At 30.9% G+C, this 12,800-nt stretch overlaps 1 long non-coding RNA gene across 2 annotated transcripts in view; it reads right to left on the reverse strand.

The window, feature by feature from the left end:
- LOC143045117 (uncharacterized) overlaps positions 1–12,800 on the reverse strand; it is a 127,342-nt gene that overhangs the window by 83,075 nt on the left and 31,467 nt on the right. For both annotated transcript variants that reach the window (XR_012968871.1, XR_012968870.1), the window contains exon 8: positions 9,777–9,842. This is a non-coding gene — a long non-coding RNA (uncharacterized LOC143045117). The remainder of the gene's footprint in view (positions 1–9,776; positions 9,843–12,800) is intronic.

Below are 12,800 nucleotides of genomic sequence, written 5' to 3' on the forward strand. Positions count from 1 at the left end.
GAGCATTATGCAATATATAAACAGTGGAGACATCTATGTGAAATTGTTACACTGTAAATTTTAAACATATGAGGTGTTTTTTTTTATACTGAAATTTTGATCGAATTGACAGCATTCCACAATGAGATTATAACTAATTTTTGTCTTTTCAAATTGGTATGTAAAATTTAGGAAATATCCTTGGTTTTAGTTTTTATCAATCCGAGAATTGGCCACAACTCTTCTTTTGAGTTGGAATTCCAAAATATGTATTTTTTTCACATTTTACGAGGAAATGTTCCTCAATCTCAATACATTAAAAGAAATTTTTCAACGTCAATTCTATTAGCCACAATTATCACAAAAGCTTTTGTTCAAATACTTACGCAACATATTATTTTTATTTACATGAACAAAAGGACATATTTGTTGCACGCCCAATAACCCTGAATTCCAAAAACAGCAGACGTCAAGGGGTGAAATACGATCTTTAAGCGGCAATACCAAAAAACGTTTATATTTATCTCAAAGCACTTCGTGCCTAAAGAAGCTTTATATCAAAGTTATTGAGTAAAGTATGTCAAAATCTGAATATAGGCCTACAAAACACGAAGGCCAGAAATGATATGCAAAGCATTGAAACTGGAAAGAATGTTTTTAATGTAAAGGAAAATCCAAGATAAATAGTGACGTGACGTAATATGGAAATTTTCAATGTTGCATAAGATATGAGGGTCTGAATATTTATTGAATAAAGTATTATCGGTAAAGAGTTCTGAATAAAACGCAAAAAAATGAAGAAAAGAGAAAAATAGGCACGAATTTTAAACAAAAGAGAAGATAATGGGATGCTAAGATATAAGGAATAGAGAATAATGGCTAAAATAAATAAGAATAAAAGAAATAAAGTACCCCAATCTGGACCCTCATAATATTACATGACTTGGATCAGATCGAAACAGAGATTTTTGTTTAAATGTCCATGCATTTTATAAGTGCATCAAGTTCACTTTCGTTTGCCTGTTACAGTATCTCATTTAAAGATATTTAAACTTTTATATTTCAAAGGAAAAAAAATCCAGGAAGTATTTTAAAGAATATTTGTGTTGATGTGTTTGATTGTTTTCGAATACGCAATCAAATTCTTTAAATTGTACCACTTTATACCAGTTAAAAATGGAACCGTGCGAAAAGGAAGAAGGATTGAGATATACAAAACAGTACAGCTTTGCTAAATTTTCCTGTGGTTGTTTTTAGTAAGGAACCTTGACAGTAGAATATGTCATTTTTTTATTAATTTTTTTTTTTTTTATCTTTTTCATCTTTTTGATAGAATTTGTGTTTAAAGCAAATCTTAGGTTGTTTCTTTTGAGTTTATTACCACAGGCAATTGTTTCTGAATTTTTTACCGTATATACCTTAATATGATCCGGAAGGGGGGGGGGGGGGGGTTCATAGGAAAGAGCCCGGTCTCGCTCAAATTTTAAGTTCATGCGGTTCTGTCAATTTTTTGTTTGTTTCCTTTCTTTTGTCTGTTTTTTAGCTGGTAACTATTTTTCTCAATTTCTCAATTTATGCAACGCATTTTTAGACTCGAAACGATTAAGATTATGATATATCTTATATACAACTGCGTTATGAGTTACAGTGAATTCAGAAATTATTGGGAATAATGCGAATGGATGTGCATCACAATAATGATAACTCGTATTCTTAATTCGATACATTTACGTCTTTATGCAGATTTTCTAGAAATTGCAATAATTAAGCTCATGTTTGTCCATTCTTAAAAAAATGCAATAATATCTGAATTTAATGTACTGACTGTGAGTTGCCCTCTTGAACTATTCTGAATTTTTTTGTCGTTGGATTGAAGACTCATAATTTGACATTGACCCCTACCTTTTTTATTTTTTACATTCGTACGATTATATAAAGCATTTCTTATTATTTTAATGCGTAGTTTCTTGAAATCAATCGCGATTTAAATCGCTCTTAAGTTACACTGTTAGAGTTTGATCTTTATAATACGATATGAGATATTCAAATAGTGAAAAGATTTCAAGATATTTCTTTGTTTTTTATACACCCGTGGTAACTTCTTTTTTTCTTTTTATAAATTGCACCTAATATTTATGTAACTGGACAGCCATTTTGATTTAGTCTTTTTGTGATTGTTCTATTTGATAAAATGTGCTGTTAAAAATGAATGGGTATCGTTTTACTCTTATTCTGTGTTTCCCGTTATTTTTTTATTGAGACAAGAAGACATCAAAAACTTGACCACTGTTTTATTTTAAATATTAGGTTACAAAAATAAGCTTTATCATCAAAAACACGAAAATGAAAGTAGCTAGCACATTTAGAACAGCCTTATTTTCTGAAAATGAAACACGTTTTCAGGGAATATAAAATATTTTTAGACAGAAGACCTAGTTAAATTTAGACATGAGGAAAAGAGGATAGTTATTTTTAAAAGTAGAAGTAGAAACATAAAAATTGCCTTCACAAAATCATGTTCAGGTATATACTTTGTTGCTTTTATGCTCACTTGTAAATTTTTCTGCGTTTCTTATTCTTAGATTTTTCATATCCTTTTTTATTCTTTTTTTAATTTGCCCTTTTTACTTTTTTCTATACATTTCAGCGCTCTGTTATTCTTTATTCTTTATTTTTATTTTTCTCTGTTCTATATTGGGTTTTTTTGGCAAATTTTGCGCAACTCTTTTTTTTTTTATTCTCTATTCTGTAAACCTCATCCAAATCTCTGTTATTGTTTTAATGGTCACCCTAAACATTGCTCAATCGACTTTGGTACAACAAGAACAGAAGTCAATGGTGGTATAACACAAATTCGTAGCCTGTCCAAACATACAAATAATGAACTCTAGATGATGTTGAAAGATCAACCAGAAGTAAAGTCTACAGATTAGAAAAAAAATATGAGAGAGTTAACAATTTCAAGATATATATATACTGAAAAAACATGGCTTAAATAGAATAGTTTTAAGCGGAATTTTGGCGGTCGACATTCACAAACTTAAACAATATAGTGTACATGATTAAGTGGAAACAAGGGCGAATCAGACCCCGAGCTACACAATGTATATGAAATAAAAACGAAGGAACCCGAAATCATCAAGTAACAAACAACTATTTCGAACGGGCTCAATACAAATGACGGACCAGAGCGACGAGTCATTCTACTGCGTAATCTTTTTATTCTAAATGCAAGTATTTTGTGAAGCATGCTTTATACAATACTCGAAAATTCTTATGGTTTGAAGAACAAAAATTAATTTCCATAATAAATAGTCACTGTAGACCAGAAAGAATACTGAAGTTAAATTAGAAATACTACGCACATAAAACTATTACAGCAGTTTCTGTTGAGAGGTCGAGTTAATTTTCAAGTAGTGGATAGAAGGAATTTTGCGAATAGGTTATACTTGTTTATCTGTAGCTGCGCATACTTATTTTTTTCCGCGAAATTATTTTCTTCGTTTTGTTTTGCAGAATATTCATTTTCATCCTGTCTTAGGCACGATTATTTATTTTCAGTTCTTACACGTCCATGAGATTAATTTTCAAAATTCTCCTTCCGCAGAAAATCAAATGGTCGTTCCCCTATGAATTGGTGCGCACAGGACGTTTGCGCTTATTTACCTGTAAAACGATAGGACATTTGCGCTTCAAATACTATGGACATTTGCGCTTTAAAGTTTGATTCACCTGTAATAAACTAACCGTACATTTGCGCTTTTTACCTATAGATCTAACCTTCAAAAGTGAAGACCTTTCATAGAGATGAACCGTACAAATTGTTATGCTAGAATTAAAACGGACCTTTGTTATGCTAGAAAAAAAAAAAAAAAAAAAAAAAAACGTGTTGAAGGCCGTACTTTGATCTATAATGGTTTACTTTTATAAATTGTTACTTGAATGGAGAGTTGTGTCATTTGCACTCATACCGAATTCCCATTTCCATTCTCGATTATTTTTTTTTATAAAAAATCTCAACCAAATTTGGCTTATTCAAGAGAAGATGTTCACACTCTCTTTGCAGGCTAATATCCCGTACGGACATCCAAATTCAAACATTTTCTTCAAGTCAACGATAGAGAAACGGATTTTTTTTTATGTACAACCAATTAAACTCTGCAAGGTCAAACCTTCCGGTCCAAAGCCTGGATAAAAGAGGAGGGAAGTCATAAAAACCAAATATTACAAAAGTGTAAATGTCCTATGTAAAAAGCGTAAATGTCCTTTTTTGAAATGCGCAAACGTCCTATGATTTGAAGCGCAAGTGTCCAAAAAAATAAAGCGCAAATGTCCTATGAAAAAGCGCAAACGTCCCGCTCCGGAATTGGTACAGACTTCAAAAGTTTTGTGAGAGCAAATTAATTCACAAAATGTACCAGCTTAAAATGCATTTCACCTAAAACACTGATCGGTGACCGCTCGATTTAAATAAGTTAAAAGGCCAAGTCAAGTGCAAAGTTAAAGAGCACGGACGACCAAAAAATTCAGAAATATATGACAAAAAATAACAAGATATTAAGCTGCAGCAGCTTATATAATTGAGAGACAGTCAAAGAGCAATCAAGCTTTAAAGGACATGGAAATACAGATCTAACACTTATACCAAGATATTGCAACTGGATTTTCCAAAAAGCTAATAATCTGTATCTGTATATTTTAAATTGAATGTATATAATTCACATACAAAAGTTTTTTTGTTGTGTCAATTGATTACAGATAAATTAGATTTATAGAGACCACTTTAAAGTATCCAGTAGTGGTTTCGTATTTAAATTTCTGTGAAAATAAATAATTGGTATTTTGTATTTTCAAAAAGGCCAGAGGTGCCATTTAATAATTCAGCCTTAAAGATCCTATCATTTATGTTCATAATTGATCTTTTTATATGATTACTATGTTATGTGATCCTCTATCAAAACTAATGAGGTTTGAACAGGAACTAAAGTTTGTTTGACAATATAGATTATCCCGAAGCCATTTAATTCGTATGCACACATTAACCCTGACACAACTTTGATAAACTGTCTTTTTCAGCAATGTTGGAGGTCAAATATAAACAGAAAAAAGATGTCTTATAGAAACGAACATGAACTGAAACAACGGAAAAGGGAAACCTTTAAATGCTTCTTTTATGAAAGATAAGGATATATTTATGTTCTTCCCCAAAAAATATCAATTGAAAAGGATGCGAAAGTTTGCTGTTGCCAAAAAGAATAATAAACCATAAATGTCATATTTGGAATCATAACAATGAATTGGTAAACGAAAAAAGACTAATTTCTTATAAAATATCCGTTTCTTAATGATGTAAACTACAAAAAGGCGGCAATTATTCTTCTTGGAAGGATTGATATAAGTACACGTACGAAGAAATCTGTCTATATTATCACATAACAATATAAACTAAATGTTTAAATACAGCCTGATTTTTCAATATCGGTATACATTATACAGGCAATTTCTCTGAATTCACATCATATCCAGTTGCTAATAAGGGAGGGTTATATGACTTTTGTATGCATTTGCACTTGTATTTCCTGAAATCCATTTCCTACTTGAGTGGTAATTATGATATTTCAACGACAATAAAACAAACAAAAAAGCCGAGATCTGTATCATGACATGAAAGTTTAAAAATCGAAGTCTTCAAAAAAAAAATCCATATATATCCATAACGTGGCAGAGATCCATGATATTTGATTATCATTACCAATATTGGAACAAAAGCTTTTTCATTAGTATACGCAGTTTTTAAGGATTTCATTTTGTTCAGTCTTTGGGTCTCTGTGTGGTGTTTTGTCTACTTAATTATCTTTTTTCCGTTTTAGTTGGTTTTTTTCCCCATTGCATTGTCATTTCTTTTCGACTTAGAGTTAAAAAGTCCCCTTCGATCGCGATCTCCCAAGTTTATTTTAATGCAAAAACATGTTTTGTGTTAGCAATTAGTTTTATTTGAAAATCTTTATGCTCAGTAATATTTATATCGTAAAAAAAGTAATGCTCAAAGGTAAAATCATTTCATTGAGATGTTTATACATGTGATGATGTAAATACAAAAAAATCCTTTGATTGCTTATAATAAAAGAATAATTTGACGAGTTGATAAGGTGACGTTTTTCACCTGTACAAATAAAAATAAATTAGAAAGACTTTAAAACCACAAGAAACTTTGCAAATTATTAAAAAGCAATAGATGTTGACTAAGCTTGATTCCGAAAGTGAAAACGTGTCCTCAAGGAAGAAAAGTCAGTTCATGAACGCGAAGAATTACATGTAATCAAATAAAAGAGGAATAACTCAAAAAATAATTTTTAAACTGTCAATGGTGTAAGCAATTAGTTGCATTTAAAAAATTTTAACATATCATTTTCATTGAAATTGATTCTTCTCGATGAATCAACTTTGATACCACTAACAATATATACATCATATGAACACTTTAGGACAATTAAAAAATCGCTGACATCGTTTGATCATTGTAGAGATTTAAATTTGGCACTGTCAACTGGAAAAATAAAAAAGCGACATTTTTCGTATGTCTTTGTCTCGAGGTTTAAAAGTCTATTGAAGGTTGTTCGAAATTATGATAGATTATGAAACAATTATCAGTCTTGTGCATCACTCACCATAAGACAGAATAAAACAGAAGGGGCGTATCCCTTATTTTTAAACGGTAGACTAAGTGTGATTCCTAAAAAAGTGTGATTCCTGAAACGAACTATAGACTGCCGTGTGGATCGAGGCGAATATTGACGTCTTTATTTTTATATTTGTTTTCAATCAAGGTGAGGAAACGAAAGCAACTACCACCTCCCCCCTAAATTCCGCAATTCAATAGTTATAAGTAATGAAAGATAATAGTGCTTATTTTTGTTAAATGAAATAGTTGTCCACATAGGTTCTTATGACATTTGTAAAACTATTGCAGGGAAATATAGAAGTGCTTTTGCAAAATTTCGCTGTGGTGTTGCGCCCCTAAAAATTGAAACGGGCCGGTATCAGAACTTACCTATTAATGAAAGAATATGTTTTAGTTGTAATGATACCATTGAAGATGAAAAACATGTTATTTTGAAATGTCCACTATATGCAGATTTTCGTGCTGTGTTGTTAAGTCATGCTAATTCTTTTTGTCATGATTTTAATAGTATGTCAGATGACGATAAATTTGTATTTCTATTCAAAGTGATGAAAATGTTTACTTTTATACTGCCAAAATCTGCTTTGATATTTTACTGAAAAGAAAATGTTTATTATATTCTTAAAATTTGTATACTTTTATACTTTTAATTTGTTTTATGTTTTATATTTTATGTGTGTATATATATATGCAAATGTATATACCATTTTTTATAGTCTCTCATAACTCTTTTTAGAGTGGCTCTTGTTTTATATTGGAAATTTGTAATATTATGTAAATGTTTTATAAGAGGTGAGACTCAAATAAAATATTGTCTTGTCTTGTCTTGTCTTGTCTTGTCTATGAATTATGATTACTAATTCTATTGTATTTTTTTTCCATGGATGAGCATTTCTCATTTAGATTTGATAATGCAAAACAAATAATTCCAGTCGAACATTGTGCACCAACGCGGTGAGGATCGATATAAAACACTTTCAACGAAACCATGATCATGTGGTCCGAGTACACAGTTATTTCGTAGTGCATTTCCTTTAGACAATAAATGGAAATAAATAAAATTCCACCTGCGCTTTCTCCATAATATTTTTACAGTGTGTTGTACTACTTTTGGGACAAATTATATCAAAATTATAGAAAACTTCATCAGCTCTAACTCAAAATATGGACAATTTTATGTGAAGGGGGGCTTGAAATCTTTTGACAGCTTCCGAAATGCTAATTTTTGACCTTTTTCAACTGGACCAAATCACTACTTTACATTATAATTCATGAATCAAATTTTTTTACAGTGTAATTTTATCCCCCTTCTTGCTATTTCAGGCATAAAACATAAATAAATAAATTTGGAAGGGGTATAAACAAAATTGACAAGTAACACACTGTCCACACTAGGGACTATATTCGGACAACGACAACGATCAATGGACGACGATCAAGGGACGATAACTGTGTACTCGGACCATGTTTGTGGAATCCGCATCGAACTTACTTGGCAGGAACAATGCTATTTATTTATGTCTACAGTTAGTAGTAAAATGATATAGACAGAAAAAAACCCATCAAACATGTTTAGTTGAACTGTAGAAGATGGATTCCAATTTCATAGTTCTTTAAACAAATGATTTTACACAATACATAAAAGAAAGATCCGTCTCTCCGAAGTTAACAACAAAAGAGGAAGGAAAAGTTTGAAATTCTCTTATTTACTTTTTCCTAAGAAATGAAGGTAATTATATAAGATTACCGGATGTGTTATTCCTTGTATTCTATAATGGAGCATTTCAATAATTATTTTACATATAAAATTATATAACAAGCAGTAACAGTTAACTATTTATCACATAGAGTGTTCAGATTATGACCAACCGCTGTAGTAAAATATTTCTTTTGTGTTCAAGCAACCTTGTTATATTTTGATACGCCTAAATCTTTAAGCACATGAGTCATTTTGATACATTAATACGAAGAGTCTCGTTTCACTTACTTAATACCCTTCTCATCTGTCGCATATTTTTAGTGCTTCTGTATTTATTTATGGATGGAGATTTAAGCTATAGCTCTTTAAATAATGATATAAAGTAATTGTTACTAGCTTGTATTTTTTTTATAATTCTTTACTTTATAAATTGTTTTTCCTTTGGTTATAACTCTTTGTTGCAGAGAAGATGATTTAGAAAAACAAATTATTATTGCGCTCTCTAATTATATTTAATTTAAAGGCATACAACTTTAATTTATGGAAATTCGTAGGATTTTTTACTCAAGAAGTAGATTAACGTTGCAGTATTTGAGATTTTTTTTTCAGACCATTGAATTAAAAATCCCGGTTATTACGATTCTAAAGAATATACTGGAACAGTTGCAACCAATGAGTTTTGTCATTGAAAAACTTTAAAACTCTTTTTTTTTTAAATTCTCAATAAACTTTATGAAATGTTTCATTTTCTTTAGAGATAAAACAAGGACTACACTTTTCTGTCCTAATCAACAATTAAATGTACTACGGCAACAGCAATGCTGATATATAAAGAAATAAGTGGTGCATAAGGTCTTTTTTTCCAAAATTAGAAATCGATTTAGGACAGGATGTGGATACATATTAACACTGTAATTAATGAAATGACAATGTCAAAGTCATTCCAAAGTAAACACAAAAATCATTCTGAAGAAAAAATTTAAGAAGTGCAAAAGTGAAAGTTTCAATAAATCCTGTCAGACAGTTCAGGACCAGTTGTGAACACAAAACCAAAACGGAAAGACGACTCTAACAGAAGGACGAAAAGATCGTGCATCAAATTCTTTTCTGATCGAGTATACCAATGAATATATTAATAATCAATTTTAGGTCCCTTTCAAATTCATTTCCGATAGTGGCCGATTTCCTTTCAATCTCCTATATCTCGATCCTCTTCCATATCGGTATCCAAATGCAGTGAATAATTTGTACATTGGTGCATTTATGCATGTCATTGTCAATATTGTAGCTGTAAAATTATCGGATCTGTTGAGCTTGAAGAAAACTTCAGAAATAGTAAATTGGGTTTATGGTTTGCATGCATGCATGCAACCATTTATCTTCTTATTTTTTTATTTTTTTTTATCATTAACCTACCTTTAACTTGTTGTAAGATTTCTTCTGTTTTTTTTACTTTGTAGGACGTTAAGATCACTCATACATCTGCAATAAGAAAAAATGGATGCTCGTTTTATATCCAGGTAGTGTTATATATAGTGTTTCTGATTATTATTTTTTTTTAACTTAATGTTGTTAACTTAATGTTTTTCATTTTTTTTAAATTTTTGTTTCTGATTATTTGAAAGATCCTCATCGTTTTAATGCAGCATGCTTTTACAAGCGGATTTGATAGAAAAAAATCAAAGCTACATTATCAAAATCATAACGAATATGACTCTCAAAAATGTGGTTACTTCATTTCATTCTAATAGTGACATACTAACAGATTCATGATAACCGAAGGATAAGAATGAGAATGAAAATGGAGAATGTGTCACTAAGAGAACAATCATACTAAAGAGCTGAAAACACCTCGAAGTTGTAAGAAGGAGGACCATCATTGAATGTAAAAGTATGCGTCACCAATACGAAACGGGTCTATGACCTGTTTCTCTGATATACACTAAAACAAATATATTAGCATGTTTCTGCATGGAAGCACGTTATTGGAACTTAAAGACTGTAGAGTACCGATTGACGATACAATGCAACTGTATGGGTCAATAATTCCGTCTATATTTGCCATTTATTACTTTTGGCAATTATGACTTCTTGGTTTGTTACGTTAACTGTGTAATTATTGTCCTCATTTTACGAAGACAATCTTCCGTCCTCATGTCTTCTTATGTGACATTCCTTAATAATATTTCAATAATATTTCATTCAGGCATAATATTTTCACTTTATCATGTCAAACTTAAAGAGCTCAATATTAAAAAAATAACATGATTGAAAAGTTTTTTTTAGGAATAAATATTTAAATTTATTGTTTTAAATTCTAAAACAGTTTTATTAGTTGGACGAAACATGCTAGGGAAGAATGTGTTTGTTTCGTCCAATCGTTTGAAATTCTTTTCTCCGCTATAAATTATTAATAATTTTTGTATATTATCAGATCACTTATTTAACGTTTTCAAACGGGTTGTTAATGTAGTAGGTTATGGATAAACTGCTCGTCTACTTAAAATCATGGCATTTTTCAAAACATTTCCCCCTTAAACCCCTTCACAATATTTCGAAAACTTCTGTTTTTCTGCATGTTTAGATATATTCTTCTTCCGTTCATTTTTTGACATATAAACTATAATAGATGAAGCTGTTTATACATGGTTTACAAGAACACGTAGCTCTTGGAATAAGAATTTTACACCAAAGGACACAATTTATGGTCCACTTGTAACAATCGGAGAATTTGAACTATTCTCGTACTCGGGTTCTACGTAAATTAAGGGATTGAATTAAATTGTTTCTTGAAATCCTGTCCTTGAAAAATTAAAGGTGCAATTGTAATTTCTGTTTATTTATTGCATAAGTATGACAATACATGATCTATGCACTGCATAAATATGACAATACATGATCTATTATAACCGCCTCTGTGGTGTCGTCGTAGCGAGATAACCCAAAGTACGATTGTATTGGGGTTGACTCTGGATCAGTTGAAACGTAATCTATTGTTTGCGTTGAATATTTTATAATCAGTCCAAAAAATAAGGTGCGCACATATGATTTTGATATAGCAGAAATAGATTAGTTATCTTTAGATTTTTCTAGATAATTTGCACCAATTGAATGATTCAATCACACTGTATATTTCCTGATAGTATACTTATGAAAATTAAATTCTTAGAAGACGATCTAGTAAAAAAAAACATATGAAAGAAAACTTGAAGAAAAATCACAAAAATACTGAACTCCGAGGAAAATTCAATCGGAAAGTCCCTAATCACGTGGCAATATAAAATGACAAAACACATCAAACGAATGGACAACAACAATAAGTAAGAGGTATAAGACGACATTGAAAGAGTCAATAGTGACAGACGAATTGCTTGGAATTATGTTTGAATAAACTTTGTCATACGTTCTCTTGTAAAATTAGTGCTTTCCTAGAATGTCCTTCATTCCTTCGTGCACCTTCGAAACAAGACGTGATGATCAAATACATGAACCTCTTTGAGAGTATTGATAGACAAAGGGCTAATGGATGAGCGCTCAAAAACATGTTAAGTCCCGTCACAATTTAAGGTTATCATAGCATATCTCCCAATTATTTTGTTTGTATATAAATCAGAACAACAAAAAATAGTCTTAGGAAATATGCATTAGTTACATATAATAACTATTCATTATATACCCATTGATAATTTACAGTCATAGTAAATGATGTAAATAACAAATCAGATGGTATCAGGAAAATGATACCTACAGAAACAGACATTTTTTGATCCTCTCTATATTTGACAACCTAAAAGGAGAAATGTATTTGGACAGTTTACGTGACTTTTAAATGGTATTTATTAACCAATGATGTTCTCAATGGCATTATATTGTTATAGAGATAGAAATACGACAAACACACGTTTCATCCCGAAGAATATAAAAACAATCAAAACTTGAACATTGGTAAACCAATTAGAAAATGTACGTCCCTGATAAAGGACAATCCAGACGACAGCTCCAAAATTTTAATTTTCAGTTTCACCTCTACAAGACCCGGAAAGTTTTAAATATCCGGTCACCGAAGTATTGGTTCATGGGCAAGTGATATTCTCCGGACTAACCGTCCACCAACGTCAGTATCTACCAGTGGTATTTAGCGTTCCTGATGAAGGTAAATCCAGAAAAGCGCTTCGGACGCATTGAAATGATTAAACATGTTGTTTTCAATTTTTTACATCACTGGGTCGATACCTCTGCTGGTGGACTATCAGTCCCCGAGGGTATCATCAGTTCAGTAGTCAGTACTTCGGTACTGACATGATTTAACAATCTTTTCTTAAATTGTCCGTTTATAAATTTTGAAATTATGAAGAAACTTAGGTTTCAACTTCCTCAGGTAAAGTTGACTTTAGATGAATTTGGCTGTCAATTTTAAGTATTTTTGTCATATAGCTCTAT

Source organism: Mytilus galloprovincialis, chromosome 9, assembly GCF_965363235.1.
Source record: "Mytilus galloprovincialis chromosome 9, xbMytGall1.hap1.1, whole genome shotgun sequence".
NCBI lineage: Eukaryota > Metazoa > Mollusca > Bivalvia > Mytilida > Mytilidae > Mytilus > Mytilus galloprovincialis.